Source organism: Panthera pardus, unplaced genomic scaffold, assembly GCF_024362965.1.
Source record: "Panthera pardus isolate Hobbes unplaced genomic scaffold, ASM2436296v1 HiC_scaffold_8, whole genome shotgun sequence".
Taxonomy (NCBI): Eukaryota; Metazoa; Chordata; class Mammalia; order Carnivora; family Felidae; genus Panthera; species Panthera pardus.
In genome coordinates, this window is record NW_026527013.1 from 125,870,186 (window position 1) to 125,891,096 (window position 20,911).

At 45.6% G+C, this 20,911-nt stretch overlaps 1 protein-coding gene across 3 annotated transcripts in view; it reads left to right on the plus strand.

Moving 5' to 3' along the window:
* The window catches only part of EEPD1 (endonuclease/exonuclease/phosphatase family domain containing 1), a 202,412-nt gene that overhangs the window by 34,572 nt on the left and 146,929 nt on the right, over positions 1–20,911 (plus strand). For all 3 annotated transcript variants that reach the window (XM_019418136.2, XM_019418138.2, XM_019418137.2), the window contains one exon: positions 9,619–9,751. The gene's annotated coding sequence lies outside the window, so the exon portion shown is untranslated. The remainder of the gene's footprint in view (positions 1–9,618; positions 9,752–20,911) is intronic.

Consider the following 20,911-nt stretch of genomic DNA (forward strand, 5'->3'; position numbering starts at 1 on the left):
GGCACCCACCTTATGGAGTGAGTGAGAGGCTCAGTGGAGCTAGCACAGGTCCAGGTCAGCGTCTAGAAGGAACATGCAGTCACATTACATAAGAAATGGCTTAAACACCTCCCACTACAGAGATCAGCCTGTACCCGTGCCCTGGGGCGGCCCTAACAAGTTACTGCAACACACGTGGCTTAGACCAACAGAAATTGATTCTCTCACAGTGCTGGAGGCTACAGGTCTGAAGTCAGGTGAGCAGGGTTTATTTCTCTCGGAGGCTCTGAGGGAGGATCTACGTCATGCCTTTCTTCACCTTCTGGTAGCTGCTGGCGATGCTTGGCATCCCTTGGCTTGTAGCCATGTCACTGCCATCTCTGACTTCATCTTCATGTGGCCTGCTCCCCGTGTCTCTGTGAGTTAGTTCTCCCTTCCTTTTCTCTTATAAGGATACCAGTCATTGGCTTTAGGGCTCGCTCTAAGTCCAGAAACATCTTATTTCAAGATCCTTGACTTAATTACCCCTGCAAAGACCCCATTTCCAAATAAGGTCACATTCGCAGGCACCAGGGGTAAGGATTGGACATGTCTTTTGCAGGGGACACAATTCAGCCCCTTACAGGGCTAGACACAAAACTTGCAGGGTGGGACAAGTGGTATGCCACAGTATGATGATGGATTGTTAGCCAACCCCTGTGGAGTCCCTTGATGGGGAACATTAGTACAGGAGCCATTGTGATATAGGGCATAGGATAGGGGTTTTAGAGTCTGGCAACTGACTGCAAGCCCTGGGACACTGGGCAAGTTTACCTCATCAAAGTGAGGGCTTGGCTTCATTATCTCTGAAAGGGACACTCTAAGCCCTGTCTCAGGGTGTTCACGTGAGGAATAAAGACAAGTTTACAGCACCTTGTCCATAAAGTGCTCTGTAAATGGGACCCCCTTCCCTTCCTCCCACTTGCTTTTAAATGCTGTTGGTGCCTAGAATCCTCTTTGAAATCTGGAACCTAAGGCCCATCCATCCTTAAAGCACTTGAGTGCCAGCCATGGCATTATTCAGGGGATGTTCTCCAACGTCAAGTGGACTTCAAGGCCTAGGTCTAGGTTTCCAGCAATAAGAATCTGACTACTGGGAGACCAACTGTCAACTACCAAGGGCTGGAGATTCTCCTTTCAGAAATACCATTAACAACCCACCCCACCTACAACCCCCTGCTGTTCCAGAGCCCAGAGAGGATTTCAAACCCTAAAGAACACTTTAAGATTATTGTAAAACCATGCAAAACAAAAGTGTCTGGGGCAGATTCCTTCCAAGCTCACACAGTAAAGGTCATTCCCACCTGGCAAGGCTTAAGGCCAGAACACTTTCTCTTGTCCTTCTGAGACAGGAGTCCTGCATTGTGGCAAAGTCCCTGGCACAGGCGGGTTGGGAAACTTGCGCCATGCCCCCCGTGTGACGGTTCTTGTGGATCGCGAACAGTGCTCCCCGCACCTGCGTTTCCCTGGAACACACTGAGCCTTTCCTTTCCTAACTGACTCTTCTGACACAGAGTGGGATTTCACTTCCTGTAGAAGGTGGTAGAATATCTACTCTGCACACTGGCACGGCATTTTCACCCTTAAGCCAATGATTTAACTCACTAATAATAGTGCCAAACACTAAGTTTTTGTGGATCGCAGTTTGTGTTAACTTTTGTCAGGAGACCACAGAGAATACAGAGGGGGATGCTAATTTTTGCCATCTGAGATGAGGCAGGGAGAGACTGGCTGGATGCCCTTGTCACCCCAGCACCTGGGGAGCCTGTGTCCACTCCACCGTGGAAGGAAGCTTGGCTGGTGGGCAGTTGCCTTTGCTCTCGAACCCCACCTCTCTTGTTCTGGAGCCTCCTTTGTTTGGGATCCTCCCCAAATTAAACAGTTTTTTCCCAAAGGCAAAGGGCACCTTCACCTGGGAAGGGCCAGACGTCATTTCCCTCCACCTACTCACCCTGGCTCGGCATTCCTGAACCAAGCTCTTTGTGAAATCAGGCAGGTTCCCGCTGCCCTTCCTGTCCTTGCCTGTGGCCTACGCTGAGAGGGCGGGGTATGAATGACAGCACAACAAGAATTCCAGGCTTGGCTATTTAATGCTCTGAAGCACTAAGCAAAGTGCCTTCAACATATTCTTCCAGTTAAAATTTATCCCATTTCCAGATAAGGAGAAGGAGCCACAGAGAGGTCAAGAGTAGGTTATCTGGGCTCCACGGTGGTGGAGTTCTAATGGGGTCACTAAGAGGGAAAGGAACCCTGGAGACTGAAGGCTGGTGTTGCTCATGGACTTGGATGATTGACAAGGGCTGCACTAGAAAAAAGGGAGAGGGTGGGGCAGAAAAGTTAGCCCTGTTGGGCTCCTGTGGCTAGGGGGTAGGGCCCCAGTGGTCAAGGCTGGGCAGGGGGTTCGGGAATATGAATGAATTGGGCCAGGGCACAGCTAAACACACACCCCCAGTCATGGCTCACCACACCCTCCTTCCCTAGTCTCACCAAATCTCTACCCTGGGATGTCACCTGACTGTCTTGGAGATGCTCATCTTTTCAGTGGTTTTGATATTGAGAAACCTGGTTATCCATTATTCTGCAAAATTACCATCTCCTAATTCACAGAGAGCTTTGCAATAGTATCTTATTGCTTCAGTGGTTTCTTTCCCTTCTGCTGGCTCCCCCTCTCCATCCATATAACAGAAAGAGTGTGTGGATGGGCCAGTGGTCAGTGCTGCCCTGGAGCTCTCTCTCTGCTTGCTCCACAGTCTGTTTTCTTAGATACAGGATTTTTTGGGTTGAAAGCAGCCAGAGTGTTCACTCATTGAGCTAACCACTTGGCCAGTGAGATTCTGAGATGAGAAACAGTCCCTGTGCTCAAGGGTGCTAAAGGGAAAAGAACCAGGTATCTCCTGTTTCCTAGGGAATTTGGGGTAAGTTAATGACAGCAGAAATTTTTAGGGAGGGAACATCAATAAACGTTAGTAATTATTATTAATATTAATTATGATTGAGTCATGGGAATATCAGAATGTCTTGGAGTTATTTCCCCCATGGCAATAGAAATGCCTTTAATGGAAATACATTTTAGTTCACACTCAAATCCTCAGTTTAAATCCTAACCAGGGAAAAGAAATGCAGAACAGCATCCATCGGGGCAAACTGCCGGGCAAAAACACCAGCAGCCCCACACCCAAGAATGAAAGCCCAGAACTGAGGTCACTTGAGGGTTAATAATGAGTTCTTAATAATGTGGAAGTCACCAGTGATTGTGGAAACTCAGAGAAATTACACCATTTGACATACATCCATATCTAGCTTTTTTGGTTGGACAAAGCTCCCCACAACAGAAAATCCACAATTCTATAATAGTTACTGCTGCTTTGGGATACTTTTTTTTTTCTTCCTACAATGAGGACAGTGACAATGGCCATAGGGTTTTCTTTATTCAGTGATGAGTGATGTTCCAGCCATCTGTAGGGAGTGGATGGCCTGGTCACTGTGTGGGCTCCCACACTCACTTCCCTCCTGCCACTAAGTATCACCTTCATGGCTCACACCTGCCACTGGAATGACTGAGGCAGCAGGAAGAGGCTGAGCCCAGGAAGTGACTGGACAGGCCAGCAGGAGGGCAGATATCCCTGTGGATGTGAGGTCAGCGCTCGGGTGAAGGAGGTGGAATTGCAGAAAGCGTGCGAAGCCGTGGGCAATCTCATGGCTCCAAGTCTGGAGTCAGTGATCCATCCACAGAACGCTGAGTCGGCCTACATCTGTTGACTTGATGGATGGACATCGCCATGCTAGATCTGCTGGAGACAGCACCGCGGGAACTTACGGTCACGATGTGGAGAGAAAGCCCATGTGGGGGAGACCAGTTTAGCACCGTGTCAGTGCCACCAGGCCCCTTCCCCCCTCATAAGAGCACCATGACAGACCTCCACCTGGTCTTGCCAACTCCCCGCCCACTGTCCCTATCTAGGTCCATCCTTCTAGCAGACATCAGAGAGACCTACCTACACTGACACTTTTCAGACTTCAAGGTGTGTGTGACTATCCTGGGGATCAAGTTGAAGTGCAGGTTTTCTGAGATTCTGCACGTCTACTAAGTTCCCAGGGGAGACCAAGACCGCTGGTCAGTTGAAAGGCAAGGATTTAAAGCCCAGCAAAGGGTTAAAAGTGTGTGCTCCAGAGTGCCAGCAGTGTGACCTTCAGCAAGTCCCTCAGTCTCGCTGTGTTGTGTCCTTCCGTGTCAAGTGTGGCTGTGGTGAAGATTCCAGGGCTCCGTAGACGAAACGTGCCCAAGCCACTGCCTGGCTCAGGGCGTGTGCTCCAGAGTCTGTGCGAACTGCTCTCGCCCTCCACTGTCGCAATCCTGTGGTACACTCACTGCCTGCGTGATAAGATCACCCTCGCACCCTGCCCTCCTCCACACCTTTGCTTTTCCCTAGGTCTTGAATGCCCTTTTCTCCTCCTCCACCTGGCAAAGTCCTCTTCATTCTTCGGGGCTCTGAGACCCCAGAACCCACCTCCCAGGGGATTGTTTAGATGTCTAAGTAGCACCTCTGCCCTGAGCTCCAGGAGAGCAGGACGTTTTTGCCCTTTGGTTTCCTGTCTTGTATATCACCTGACACACAGGTTTCAACAGATGACGAGTTAATGACACAACAAATACTTCAGGTCCTTCTATAACTGCTCTGCCTGGGCCCCAGTCTAGATCTATTGAGGCAGCATTTTAGCAGGTAAATCTCTGGCATGGGGTGTGTGTGTGTGTGTGTGTGTGTGTGTGTGTGTGTGTGTGTGTGTACACACACACACACACACACACACACACACACATATATATATATATATATATATATAAGCAAGAGCCTTCTCTGATTATTTACTTGTTTAGCTAATTATACAAATCAGTATGGACTAGGGGCAGCTTTTTTATTCATTTATTCAGTGGCTTATAATCCATTACTATCACTATTTATTGCGATGTTCAAATTGTCCCAGATTCAGCTTTCAGTCTGGTCCCTGTGTCCTTTTGATATGTTCCCATCACTCTTTAATTCCTTGATTTTTTAATTTAATTTTCTTTAATGTTTTATTTAGTTTTGAGACAGAGATAGAGAATGAGTGGGGGAGGAGCGGAAAGAGAGGGAGACACAGAATCCGAAGCAGACTCCAGGCTCTGAGCTGTCAGGACAGAGCCTGACGTGGGGTTTGAACCCACGAACCATGAGACCATGACCTGAGCCTAAGTTGGTCATTTAACCGACTGAATCACCCAGGTGCCTCCCTTGCTTTCTTGAGCAACAAGATGTTCCAGAGTCATCTTGTGGTGTATTTCCTGCGAAGCACACCAAGTGATCCTGATGCACACCTGGGTTTGGAAGCCATCATGCCCATTACCAGCCTCCCATCACCATCAGGGTTAGTTCTATTCCAGAGCCAGAATCTGTAGCAGGGGAAGATTCTTAAGCAGGAGCTGGTGAAGGGATCACAGTGTCCCTAAGACTCCCACGAAGCATCCCTGAAGATCTCACCACACAGGCACAGATGACTCAGGCAAACTACCTGGCAAAGCTTCCCAGGTACCACTTGCCCAGCCAGTTACAAGTAGGCAAATGCCTAGAAGCATCCAAAGAAACAATTGAAGGAAACAGGAAGTAGGTGACACTGAGAAGGACTTTCTGAGTGGAATGTGCTTTCCAACAGGTAGAGAGAAGTCATCTTAACTTTATCTGTCTGCATGGGGCAATAATGGTCATGAGGTCTGGGTCCTGTCTTTTGAGGAACCAGCCCCAAGAAGTTCCCAGGGATGGAAGAGACTGGAAACTCCCATCAAGGAACACTGTGTGGTTTTCCTCTGAAGGCAGCAGGGTATCACAAATGCCTTGCACTAAACAGCACTTTTTTTCCCTCCAAAGAACACAAAGCACTTTCATAGATGGCTCATTTGTTTGCAAATAATTTTCAATGCAAAAACATGTGTACAACCTGAACAGAGATGAAAACACTGTTTTCAAAAGGCTCACTTGGCACAAGAGCAGACACCCAGACCAATGGAACAGAATAGAGAACCCAGAAATGGACCCACAAACGTATGGCCAACTAATCTTTGACAAAGCAGGAAAGAATATCCAATGGAATAAAGACAGTCTCTTCAGCAAGTGGTGCTGGGAAAACTGGACAGCAACATTCAGAAGAATGAACCTGGACCACTTTCTTACACCATACACGAAAATAAACTCAAAATGGATGAATGTAAGACAGGAAGCCATCAAAATCATCGAGGAGAAATCAGGCAAAAACCCCTTTGATCTTGCCCGCAGCAACTTCTCTCTCAACACATCTCCGGAGGCAAGGGAAACAAAAGCAAAAATGAACTACTGGGACCTCATCAAATTAAAAAGCTTCTGCACAGTGAAGGAAACAATCAGCGAAACAAAAAGGCAACCGACAGAATGGGAGAAGATATTTGCAAAGGACATATCAGATAAAGGGTTCATATCCAAAATCTATAAAGAACTTATCAAACTCAACACCCAAAAAACAAATAATCCAGTGAAGAAATGGGCAAAAGCCCATTCAATGGGCAAAATACATGAATAGACACTTCTCCAAGGAAGACATCCAGATGGCCAACCGACACATGAAAAAATGTCCACACCACTCATCATCAGGGAAATACAAATCAAAACCACCATGAGATACCACCTCTCACCTGTCAGAATGGCAATGGCTAACATTAACAACTCAGGCAACAACAGATGTTGGTGAGGATGCAGAGAAAGAGGATCTCTTTTGCATTGTTGGTGGGGATGCAAGCTGGTGCAGCCACCTGGAAAACAGTATGGAGATTCCTCAAAAAAACAAAAGTAGAACTACCCTAGGATCCAGCAATTGCACTACTAGGCATTTATCCACGGGATACAGGTGTGCTGTTTCGAAGGGACACATGCACCCCCATGTTTATAGCAGCACTATCAACAATAGCCAAAGTATGGAAAGAGCCCAAATGTCCATTGATGGATGAATGGATAATGAAGGTGTAGTATATATATACAATGGAGTATTAGCAATCAAAAAGAATGAAATCTTGCCATTTGAGACGACCTGGATGGAACTGGAGGGTATTATGCTAAGTGAAATTAGTCAGAGAAAGAAAAAAATCATATGACTTCACTCATATGAGGACTTTAAGAGACAAAACAGATGAACATAAGGGAAGGGAAACAAAAGGAATATAAAAACAGGGAGGGGGACAATACAGAAGAGACTCATAAATATGGGGAACAAACTGAGGGTTGCTGGAGGGGTTGTGGGAGGGGGGATGGACTAAATGGGTAAGGGGCATTAAGGAATCTACTCCTAAAATCACTGTTGCACTATATGCTAACTAATTTGGATGTAAATTTTAAAAAATATTAAAAAAAATACTAGGCTTACCCATTTCTGGAAAAAAAAAAAAGACTACCCTGTACTACCCTGTACTACCTTAGGTTTCTATAAGCCTAAAATTATTACAAAATAAGTTATTTTTTAAGATTCACCATTTACAACACAACGTCATGGTAGAATAATGCTTTCACCCCCCACGGTTGTTCACATCCTAATTCCCTGAACCTGGGAATATGTTTGTTACCTTCCCTGGTAAGAGGGTCTTGGCAGATGCAAATAAGGGAATCATGGAGAGATGGAGAGATTATTTTGGATTATCTGTGTGGGCCCATTGTAATTATAAAGTCATTGCAAGGATGAGGCAGAGGTATAGTGATGGAAGCAGAGGGGTGTGGTGGAGGGAGAGAGAGAGAAATAGAGATTGACTTGAAGATACCACCCTGCTGGGTTTGAAGATGGGGGAAGGGACCACAAACCCATCACTAGAACCTGGAAAAGGTAAGGAAAGACATTCTCCCCTTGAGCCTCCAGAAGGAACGCAGCCCCGCTGATACCTTGACTTTAAGCACCATCTCAGACCTGTGACTTCTAAAACTGTAAAATACATTTGTGTTGGTTAAGCCCCTGCATTTGTGGTAATTTGTTAGAGCAGGGATAGGAGACTAATACAAACATTAATTTAAAAATTCTTTTGCAAAATTCTCCACATGGTTCTTCTATGAACCGGTTTGCTTTTCAGTCATATCCTATTCACGTTTCCACGTCACATTTAACTGTTCACATAAAAATGCAGCTGTAACGAAAAGTACTCTTTCTTTCCCCACCATTGATGCCCTCACTGCCCACCTTTCTGTGCCTGCTACTGCTGTTGTTCTGTACTAATAAGGCTCATTAGCTTGAGGTTACCTACTTAACGTGAGCCTCATGCTCTAATACCACTTGAGTTTCATTAAGCATCTATTACTATCCTTTCCTTGAATGCAAATACAAACGGGCATTCACTTGTGCAGATGCCATAAATATTCCCCAATGCAGACTGTCAACTGTCTGCAGGACATTCCTCTCCAGATGGGGCACAGATCCCCTCCCCCACAGCAAGCCACCCTCTGCTGTAGGCAGATGGTCCTGGAAATGAAATTACTGGCATCCCAAAGTTGACCTGGAAAATAAATTATTCATTGTTCAAAATCTACTTCTCCCTTTCACTCGTGGCCATGCAGAAGCCCCAGTGACAGTGGTTTGTCTGGAGCGGCTGGCAGCATATTGGCTCCAGAGAAATCCCAACAGGTAGGCATTCCCTGCTCGTGTCACCTGCATTCACATGTCAACCGCAGATGACCCTGTTTCCCATTTACCAATCACAGCTCCCGAGACTTCCCTGCCCAGATTGGAAACGGGCTTTCAAATTAGGCAAACCTTTATATGGAAGAGCCCTGATTAAGTTACACCCCTGTAGCCAGTCACATGCTACAGAATAAACTATTGAATGATTAACTTCAGTGAGAATGCACCAAGGACAAATAAATATAGGGTGTATCCCCCATATTTCCTTCCAAGCCTGTCACACTAATAGCTGGTGAAACCATAGCCAGATTGAGCTGAATGCTTCAGTCCCTTCCAGTTGATGATGTCTTCTGTCATTCTCTACTGATCTGTACCACACACTTCCTGTCGCCCTCCAGTCTCTTCTGGATGGCTCACCCCTTCTGCTAGGGCTTCAAATATAATAATAAGGAAAGGGGTCTCCTTCTTTCTAGCTACAACTGCTCAAATTTCATGTTTCTAGGCCCTATGTTCAGGAGCCCTGCTCTCCTGGTTGCTCCATGCTACTGCACAGGTCTGTGCAGATGTAGATGTTGAGATGTGGGCTCTGCAGGGTGGGCTGCCCAGAACCCCGAGATGGCCCCGTGCTCTGTGATGCTCACCTGCCCTGACCACCCCATCTGTCTGAGTTGTACTGTGTCTCTGGGAAGAATTTTCTTGTCTTTAGACTTATGCTTCTTCTAGGCTGAGAACAACCTGCAAAAAAGGCCCTTTGGAGAGGAAATAATCGATTTTGTATTTTGACCGCCTGTATTTTGACATCAAGCCTGCCCTGGTTGCAGCAATGTGCGATACCACTACTTAATTGTTCCGTGCCTAGACCCAAAGGGACCACACAATGAGACTTTATAAAGTTTCGATTAAATAAACCACACTGATCTGCTTCTTTTTGCCTTTGTTTAGGAAATCTACCTTAGGTTGAAGATCAACCTGAAAGCTCTCTGTTATCAAGAGAAGGCTTTTAATACAGGCGGTACTGAGGGAGGGGAAAACAAGGTATTCCAAAAGTGAAGAAATCTGAGGGATTTTCAAGCAGGTAAGGTGTACTTGGGAAAATCTTCCTTCCCATTTTGATTTATTCTAAAAAAATTTTTTTTAATGTTTATTTATTTATTTTTGAGAGAGACAGAGTGAGAGTGAGGAAGGGGCAGAGAGAGAGGGAGACACAGAATCGGAAACAGGCTCCAGGCTCTGAGCTGTCAGCACAGAGCCTGACGTGGGGCTCGAACCCATGAACTGTGGGATCATGACCTGAGCTGAAGTCAGACGCTTAACCAACTGAGCCACCCAGGCGCCCCCCATTTTGATTTATTCTAAAGGAATTAGTATGTCTTGGGGTAGACAGAGAGGGGGAAGGATTAGAATGTGGCTCATCTGGCTTGTGGTTGCTGAGCCTCCAGCTAGATCAGGTGGCTTGGGGTCACCATCATGGGCTGTTGGCTGTAAGCTCTCTCAGAGCAACTGCTGCCCTTACATGGAAAACTAATATCAGTGGCCAACCTTCCAGGGAACACAGAATTCCTGGACCTTGTTCCATCCAGTCAGTAAGCCCACTCGATGTCAGACACAGTCAACGGTCCTGAGGGGGAGACTCTTGGGTTCATCAAAGGTGAATAGAAGTTTCTGGATGTACAATCCCAGCCACTCTCCTTCCTCCATGAGAAGGGAGCCCTGTCTGGTCTGGCTGATTGGACCCGGGCCAGCCCTGTACCACTACATCTCACCCAGCTTCCCTGGGGTGGCTCTGAGATGGTGAGAGGGACAGCAGAGGCCTGGAGCCGGATGTGCTATGGGACTGGACTTCAGTGTTTGAAAACACAGGTGGGCCTGGGGCACACAGAGCAGACTGTAGGTTTCTGTCATGGTCCTAGCTTTAGTTCTGAGTGATGGTTTTTCAGTCCTTATTACATTAAAAAGTAAAACCAAAAGCCCAAGGAAGTTCCAATAGGAGGTCAGATGCGGACCAAAACAAGAGAATGTCAGGAACCAAGGATGATGATTCATCCATAATCCAATTCTGTGTACCTGAGGGTCAGGAAATGGAATGCAGGAATAAATTACAGTAATGCGGTGTCTCAAGTGGCTGCAACAGGGCCTTTGTTGAGCTGGGGAAGGTGGGGGACACCGGCTGGAACACTTGCTCCCCTTTGGCTCCACCATGGCCTCCAGAAGGGAATAGACAGGGGTTTGAGCAAAGCGGAGCTGGCTTAGAGGCTAGTGGGAGGCTGTCAGGTCACCTGTAGGAGTCCAGAGATTCCTCTCCTGATACCCCCCGGAAAAGGGTGAGTCAGTGTCTGCCTGAGAGAAGCTGGACTCAGGCCCTTTAGAAGTTTGCCCAAGTTTGCAGGAGCCTGTCAGTGGGCGAGGGGTGCCTGTAAGACACGTTCCATACTTCTGGCTCTCTTGTCACAAGGCTTCCGATCCTGGAGCCCTCTAGGATGAGCACTGACGTGCATTTCACTGTCTCACATCAACCAAGAGCCAGGTTCATGGTGCCCAAGTTGTATACAATTTGGGGAGCCCTTGTAGAAAATGAACACAAATTTACCAACACAAAAATTAGGTACAAAAGCAGGTATTTATATAGAAGTGAGGGCTACTACCTATAGATTTACCTTCATTAGCTTCACAGTAAATCTGGCTCTGGGTATAGCTATCATCACTTCCATTTAAAAGATCATGAAATTGAGGCTCAGGTTGGGGTAGTGACTTGGCCAAGGTCAAACAGCAGGCAATAAGTGAACTGGAATTATAACCCAGATCAGTTCAGTGTGGCCCAAAGTGGTAGTAACATCCTGACCTGTGATGGTGGAGGTGACGGGGATGCCACTGTTATAGAAAGACTGGTTACCTAATTTGCATCATAAAATGATTTATGCCATCAGCCTATTAGGTTGTGTCTATCCAGGGCATGTTCTGTGCCAGGAGCGGTGTGGGGCCCTGGGAAGATGGAGGTAGTGGAGACGAACATAGGCCCTGTACTCCAGGAGGAGGATAGAGTGCTGATACCTGCCATCAGATGCTAGTGCAGGAGATTGCAGAGCAAAATAGATAAATCACTCTACCAGCTGCTCCCAGAAGACTCTGGGAAAGAGTCACACATCTTTAGGAAAATAACTCAATGAGCTTTTGGAAGTGGAAGGTGAGAGCCGTGGGCCTGAGTTGGGAGAAGGCCCCCAAGAGGTGGTGGGAGCCACTACTCCTGTAGGTGGAGGGGTAGAGGGAAGGGGAGAGGAAGATGGGCAGAAATGTCTGAAAGACAAAAAGCCCAACAAACCAGGCTGTCTATAGGTGGTTTCAGATTACTGTGTTTTTCTGCTGTAAATCTCCATATCCCCAAGGTATCAGTACCACTGGACCACCCAGGTGGCTTTGAGGGATGGCAAGTGTGTGTGTGTGTGTGTGTGTGTGTGTGTGTGTGTGTGTGTGCGTGCGTGCACGTGTGGTGTGTGTCAAGCTGAGTTCCACATCTGGGTTAGATTTAATAACTAAGGAAAGCATAATGGAGTGGAAGCAGGAAAAATGATGCCTAGGGCTTCACTGAAACCCCCCATTGGTAGTAGGCAGGGTGGGGATTTGGGATCATTCCTCAGGTCTTGGAGGCAGATGGGTCCCATGGGACATCTGTGTTGTAAGAAGAAAGCACCACTATCGAGATCCCCTGGACCCCAGTCCCCACCGCTGTGCCATACGCGTTACCTCATTTAATCTCGCCTCCAGTCATAAGAGGGGGATGTTTGTTTCCCCCACTCTGCAAGTGAAGAACTCAAGGCTCAGATAAAGAACTCAAGGCTCAGATAGATTGAACAATTTGCCAAAAGCAGTAACTACCAAGAGCAGATCCATCTGATTCCACCCTCCCTAATTCCACATCTCCATCAGCCTGGCTGTGATATTCCTCCAACTTTGGTCCATTTCTAGACCCATGTACCCCAGGTTTCATAGGGAGGACTCACAGCATAGAGGCTGTGGATAAGTCCAAGGCAATTGGTTCCCCGCAGGGCAGTCACCTGGTTCTGCTCCCTTCTATGCTCCCCTCTTCCTTCACTCCTGCCACGGTCCCTGTTAGGTTTCTCAGGGAAGCCAGTGGAATATTACTGACCCAGTCACTGGCTCCCACCTCTTAAGTGGGAACATTACTCCTTTCCATTGACCAGACTGTCCCTGAATGTTGCCGAACGTGTGGAAGCTGCTTTTAAGTGTGACCTCACCCATTAAGTAAAAATGCTAGGAGAAAATACATAGTATCTTTTTTTCCCCTGCCTCTTCATAGAAATTGAGAGAAAAACATTTTAATGGAACTGTTGAAATAAGATGAGGTCTTTAAAACTTGCCTGTAGGTAAAGTACTGGGTCATGCCAACGAATTTTGATGTGTTGGCCATCTGACTGTCATCAAGACACAGCTGCTTGTTTTTCTTCTTGCTAAAGTGTTAAATAGCTGTTAAGTCAGATCTTAGGTGATAACAAGCATCCAATTATCACTAAAAATGGAGTCTGGTCCCAGGGACCCGCTAGTCCTTGGAGATTCAAGGACAACTCTATGTGCTGGTACGGCTGGGCCCACACATCTTGGAGAAACAAATAAAAATGGTTATTTACTGAGTGCCTCTTATGTGCATCCATAGTCTTGTCCTAGCTGCACAGCAAAGTGGACGCTGTAGTTATCCCCATTTTACAGAAGAGGGAATTGATGTCCATGGTCACCAGCTGCAAGTTTCCCAGCCTCAGGAGCACCCTATCAGGGCACAGCCTGCCACAGCCTACCTCTAACATGGCCAGAAGGCCCAATCCAGCAAGAAGAATGCAGCTATTAAGGCCGTGTGAAGGCAACCCTGGCAATTAGTATTGGGCATTGTGCCTGCTGTTTAAGGCAAGGTTCCTTTACTGTTTAAAAAACTGGATAAAAAAAAAAAAATATATATATATATATATTTGGGTTCTTGTTCTGAGCAAGATGGAGTACGTGTACTCCAACATGCCTCTCCCACTGAATGCAACAAAAAAATCCTAGACAGAATGTGCACAGCAGCTGTCTGAGGACAATGAAAGGAATCAGGAGCAGGTGGATTGGAGAAGGAGATCAGAATCTGAAGTATCACCAAACCTGTGTTGAGTCTCCCATTTCCTCCCCTCTGGGACCATCTGCCTTCTCAACTCATAGGCAGTCTGAAAACTAGAAATGCACACCAGATGCAAACAGAATGTGCTGTTAAAGGAACCCTTGCTTTCTGGACCAGGAGTGGGAAAAGGGTCTCCTAAGGGTCAGAGGAAGTGGGGAAAACCCCTGGTTGGCTCCTTTCATTCTCCTACCTGGACCCCCAGCTAACCTCAAAGCAGCGGTAGCAATGGTGACAACAGCCAGGAAGGTGCCTAAATTTCTGAGAGAGGGAAATCTTCCTTCTGACCACTATGGTCTCAAAGAGGTAGGACACAATTCCATCCATTTTTTTTTCTCTCCTTGTCTTTCACTGCTTGGCCCCATACTCAGACACACTCTGGAGATTGCACAATACAGCAGGGAACTAATGCCCCAGCTCTCTTACCAGAGGGCCGCAGTGGGTGAGAGTGTCAGAATGATTTCAGAAAGGACAGCTCTTAAGAGAGAGGCCCCATCTGAACTCCTAGGCTCGTGTCTAAGCTCTGTGTGCTTTGAGAACTCAACCGTGGATTAGAGCATCACCCAGGCACCCAGATGGCCACTGGGTGACTGAAAACAGATCTGCACAGTACTGCAAAGTCTTTGGAAACTGAACTGACATTAGAACCACAGTCCACAGGAGGCAGGTCAGGACTTGAGCCTACAGCTTGGCCAGATCCAGTTGCCTGCTAAAATAAAACAAAACTAAATCCAACATTCTCTTCAGGATTTAAACGAGGCATAGATTCTTTTTTTTTTAATTTTTTTTTCAACGTTTTTTATTTATTTTTGGGACAGAGAGAGACAGAGCATGAACAGGGGAGGGGCAGAGAGAGAGGGAGACACAGAATCGGAAACAGGCTCCAGGCTCCGAGCCATCAGCCCAGAGCCCGACGCGGGGCTCGAACTCACAGACCGTGAGATCGTGACCTGAGGCATAGATTCTCAGAACATAATATTCAAAATGCCTAGAATATAATCTGAAGCTACTCAGCATATGAGGAACAAGAAACATTTCTACTGATAAGGGAATGGACAGTCAAGAGACGCCAACTCTAAGAGGACACACATGTTGAAATTATTAGATAAAGATGCTGAGGCAGCTATGATAACTATGCTCCAGGAAACAAGGATAAATTCTCTTGAAATGAATAGAGAGATAAAAAGAAATAAAGAAATAGAAGACAGAAGAACTAAATAGACTTTTTTTTTGAACCTAACAATGCAATAACCAAAATAAAACATGCAGTGGATGGGATCAATAGCAAAATAGAGAAGAGTCGGTGACCTTGACAGATCAATAGGACGTATCCAATGTGAACACAAAGAGAAAAAATTAGAAAAACAATGAACAGAGGCTTGAGGATATGTGGAACAATACTAAGAAGTCTAACATTCATCTTGTCAGAGTCCCAGAAGGAGACGGAAGGGACTATGGTGAAAAAAAAAAAATTATTTGAAGAAATAATGGGTAAAAACTTCTCAGATTTGATGAAAGATAGAAACAGATTGAAAAATCTCAGTGAACCTCAAATAAGATAAACCCAAGGGAATTCATGCCCCAAAGCAGTCTAATCAAACTGCTAAAAACTAAGACAAAGACAAAAAAATAAACCTTACAAGCGACCAGAGAAAAATGGCACTTTGTACAGAGGAAAACATTAATTTGTAGGATTGCGGATTTCTTGTATAAAACACTGGACACCAGAAGGAAATGGAGCCACAGTTTTAAAGGGCTAAAAGGCAAAAACTGTCAAGCCAGTATTCTCTGTCTGGTGAAAACATCCTTCAGGAATGAAGATGAAATAAAAACTTCCTCAGTGAAGGAAAGCAGAGAGAACTTAGCACCAATAGATACACTCAAAAAAAATTCTAAGGGAATGCTTTCTCCCTGAGATTTGGAACAAGCCAAGGATGTTCTGGAAAAAGAAAACAATATGGCAATGGGGAATGAATCAGTGGTTGCTGAGGATTAGGGGTGGGGAATGTGTGACCACTAAGGGGGAGCACAGAGTTTTGGGGGTGATGGAACTTTCTGTCCTGTTGTGGTCATTACATGAAACTATATATAGAGAGAAAGCTTAAAACTTTTGCATCCAAAAAGAAAAAAAAAAAAGAAAAATTAATGTTAGCCTGTGTGTGTGTGTGTGTGTGTGTGTGTAGGGAGGAGTGTTGTACAAGGTGTGTGTATGTTTGTTTGTGTTTTGTGCCTTAAGACAATTCAAATGTATCGTTTTCCAGTCCTGCATGTTACAATCCAACACAGGTCTCTCTGGTCTCAATCAGGTGGATAGCCATATTCTGGAATTTTTTGAACGTTGAATGGTGAATAATGTTTAAAATTTATTTTATTTACACACCTTGCTGTCTATTACCAGCTAATCACAGCCCTGGGTGACAGTCCTGGAAACAGAACATTTTTATTTTCACTTTAAAAACAAACAAGCAGGGGTGCCTGGGTGGCTCAGTCCAGCTTCGGCTCAGGTCATGACCTCACGGTCCGTGAGTTCGAGTCCCGCGTCAGGCTCTTTGCTGACAGCTGGGAGCCTGGAGCCTGCTTCGGAATCTGTGTCTCCCCCTCTCTCTGCCCCTCCCCCACTTGTGCTCTCTCTCTCTCTCTCTCTCTCTCTCTGTCTCGCTCTCTCTCTCAAAAATAAATTTAAAAAATAAACATTAAAAAAAACAAGCAGATGAGCTCTAGGCCTCTCTCTATCCCTTTCACAGCACAGGCCAAACGTGGAAGGGAAAGCAGGGACAGCTTCACAGATTTCCTCTAGGAAGGAACACTAGTGGTGGTTGGGACACTGAGGGTTATCCTCTGGTTCCAGTAAGGGTGAGGAGTGTCTCCATCCTGACCAGCGCCTGCAGGAACCTGGAAAAAGAACTGAGGTGGGGCCAGGGGGAGAAAAAAGGAACACGCACTGAACTTCCCCTCATCTCCACAAACTCATCTAGAGCTCTCCACCAAAGTTCTGAAAACACCTCACCTCCCATGAAAACCCTGCCTCGGTGAGCCATGTTCCTATGATTTAGGCTCCTCCTTTTCTCATTACAGGAGATGAACCCAGAACCTAAGAGTAAGCCATGTAATGCTTCTTGTTAATTTATTCAAAACTAGTGTTGGAGCGTCTATAGGGTCTCAAGTAGCTGCGTACACCGATGTAAACAAGAGGGGTTAGTCCCTCACCCTTATGGCACTAAAGTCTAGGAAGAAGAACACAGAAAATAAACACATATAACAAATCCGATGGTGGTAGGGCTGAACAGGAACTAAAATGGAGTGATGGGATGAGATTCTGGAACCCCATCCACTCACACACTTCCTAAGCGGCCGCCGTGGGCAAGGCCTTAACCACTCCACGTTTCACCCACCTTATCTGACACGTGGGGGGAACAATAGGACCTACCTCCTGAAGCTGTGAGAATTTTGCAAGGTAATGTCTATTTCATGGGATTACTGTAGTGCGATGGGATTACTGGTATGCGATAGTACATGTTAGGTACCCTAATTATGGGTAGTTTCGGAGGAACTATATTTAGAATTGCTTCAAGCTTCAAAGAAGTCCTCTGAACAGGTATGAATTCCTCACTCACCCACCCCCACCCCACGGGCTTCATGCTGTTTTCCCATGTGTCAAGGAATTGGAGATGTCATGAATCTTACTTAGACTCATTCCCTTCCACCTGCCCTCCTGAAAAGCAGTCTCTTCATTAAAAGAATATAACTCTTGGGGCGCCTGGGTGGCTTAGTCGGTTAAGCGGCCGACTTCAAGGGCTCAGGTCATGATCTCGCGGTTCGTGAGTTCGAGCTCTGCATTGGGCTCTGTGCTGACAGCTCAGAGCCTGGAGCCTGTTTCAGATTCTGTGTCTCCCTCTCTCTCTGACCCTCCCCCGTTCATGCTCTGTCTCTCTCTGTCTCAAAAATAAATAAACGTTAAAAAAAAAAAATTTAAAAAATAAAAAAAAAGAATATAACTCTTTAAAAGCAAATCAGCACTGTTCTCTCAGTGGGAGTGTAGAAAACTCTTGGGGTTAGAAAAACCTGTGTTTGAAGGCTGACTCTGCCAGTATTTGCTGTGTGATCATGGGCAAGCAGCTTAACCTCTCTGAGCCTCATTTTTCCAACCCAAGAAATGTGAGTGCTTACATATGATATTCAGATTTGATTTGAGGTCAGGAAGTACCTTTTATTAGAGTAGCTATTTTTGTTATTATTAGGTCATGTAATGCGGGATCTAGGCAAAGGTTTATTCTGGAAACTGAATTAAGCAAGCAACTTCACAAGCAGGATGCACAGTGCTGAAGTGGAAATCATTGATGGGAAGACAACCCCACCTCCATCCTGTTATTGTGCAGGACAGTTGGATCCCTAACTGGGGTTACTGAGGGGTCAGAGCAGAAAGGACCCTTAAAATCAGTGGCCTGACACTTCATTTTCAGGCAGGAAGGTGGACAACAGTGACTTGCCCCAGGCCACAGGGCCCCTTGACTGCTCAGTTGGGTCCCCTGAGTTTGAGAGTGTTACTGGGCTTCTGTAAACACATGTGAATCCCCCACAAATAGTCACTGTGGCTCAGGAAGGGGACAACAGCCACTGCAGCAAAGGATGGGCAGGATGGGGGCAGAGGGGCCAAGGCAGCCTGGATGTGGCTGAGAAAGAAGTCAGAGCATGCCAGAAGAATGGTCCCTTTCCAGCAAGAGGTTTCTCGTGTTGTTTTCACTTTGTCATCACTTGGCGGACCTTGCTGTACATTCTGGATAGGAATCTTTTCCAGATTACCTGTGTTTGTTCATATGTGTACACGTGTATATGTACATACATGCAGGCATGGATGCATGTATCCATTTATTTTATGTCAAATTATATGTGATTTTCCTCTAGCCTAAGGCTGGTTTTCATTTTCCTAAGAGTGCTTCTTGATAAGAAGTCTTTAATTTTCTTTTTTTTTTTTTCAATATATGAAATTTATTGTCACATTGGTTTCCATAAGGAAGTCTTTAATTTTAATGGAAGACAATTTACTGATTGTTTTATAATCAGTGCGTTTCTATCCTGTCTTAAGAAACTTTATTCTGCTATGTTTTCTTCCAGAAGTTTTCTAGTTTTAGCTCTTTTTTAAAAAAAAAATGTTTATTTATTTTGAGAGAGAGAGAGAGAGTGAGGGAGTTTAGGGGATGGGCAGAGAGACAGGGAGGGAGAGAGAATCTCAGGCAGGCTCTGTGCTATGAGCACAGCACAGAGCCTGACGTGAGGCTCCATCTCACGAACTGTGAGATCATGACCTGAGCCGAAATCAAAAGTCGGACATTTAACCGACTAGGCCACCCAGGCACTCCTAGTTTCAGCTCTTGCATTAAGATCCATTACACATCTTGAATTCCTTTGTGTGTGTGTGTGTGTGTGTGTGTGTGTGTGTGTGTGTGTGTGTGTGTGTGTGTTATGAAGTAGGGGTCAAGGTTCGTTGTCTCTATGGTATGTCTAGTTGCTCCAGTATGACCTGTTAACATGATGTTCCTCTCCCCATGTGGGTTCATCGACTGCATCTGGGGGTCCCCTTAAGCGCGCCTTGCCCTTTTCCACTCGTGCACTGGACTGTCTACATCAGTGCCACACTGTCGTGGTAATTGTAGCTTTATAGTAAGTCTGGGACTCAGGCAGTGTAGAGTCCTCCAACTTTAATTTTCTTTACCAGTGTCTTGGCAAATCTAGGTTCTTTGTAATTCCACTAAATTCTAGAATCAGCACATCAATTTCTGCAAAAAGTCTGCAGGGATTTTTTCTTTAATACCAGATTTATTTTTTAGAGAGATGTTAGGTTTACATAGAAATTGAACAGAAAATATGTACCACTTCCTTCCACCCCCCCCACACAGCCCCCCTTCCCAATCTCCCCTATTGTTAACATGTTGCACGACTGACGTGTTAAAATTGATGAGACCACATTGAGACATTATGGTGAACTAAAGACCCTAGTTCATATAGGGTTCACCCTTTGTGCTCTTATAGTTCCATAGCTCTTAACAAATGCCTTATGTCATGTATCCACCATTACAGTATCATGCAGAATGCTTTACGCTGCTGGACCTCTTCATCCCTCGTCACCCCTAATCCCTGACAATCACAGGATCTTTTAACTGTCTCTATAGTTTTGCCTTTTCCAGAAGGCCATGTTACTAGAATCATACGATATGTAGCCTTTCAGACTGGTTTCTTTCAGTAAGCGGTATGCTTAAGGTCCCTTCAGGTTTTTGAAGGGTGATAACTCGTTTCTGTTTATTGATAAATAAAATTGCATGGTCTGGATGCATCACAGCGTGTTTATTCACCTACTGAAGGTCATCTTGGTTGCTTCGAAGTATTGGCAATTAAGAGTAAAGCCGAGGTAAATGTTAGTGAGCAGGCTTTTCTGTGGATATAAGTTTTGAACTTATTTGGGTGTCTCAACGTTATGCCACTCTTGCTTCCTGTGGTCCTTTTGTGATAGGGAAAAATTGTTTTAAGAAAAGCAAGACATTTCCTTGTAGAGGAGGGAAAAGTCTTGGTTGAGCAGAATGCCTTGATGAGCCTTTGTGGCTGTGGATGGACAGCCTGGGGGCACAGCCAATGGGATTAGAAGCAGAGAAACTGCGTATTTTATAATGCAAACCAGGACACTTGGGAAGGTAAGAGGGGCATTGTTAACCTGGCACAACAGGCAGAACCTGGTTTTATTCTCCGTAAATCTAAGCGTATGTTCCCCCTTGGTAGAAATGAAGCCAAGAGCTAGTGAAACCCCCGAAATCCCCATGTTGAAATAAAGCAACAAAACCACAACAACATGACTAAATTTAAAATGACTGGCATACCACAGGATGGCAACTGAAACTCGCATACACTGACGGTGGGAGTGTAAGGCGGTGTAACCACCTTGGAAATCAGTTAGGCGGTTTCCTGAAAAGTTCAACGCTCATCTACCATCTGACCCAACCACTCCACTTAGGTATTTACCAAAGAGAAATGAGAGCATGAAACCCAAAGATTTAATGTGAGTGTTCTGGGAGCTTATTTGGTATAGCC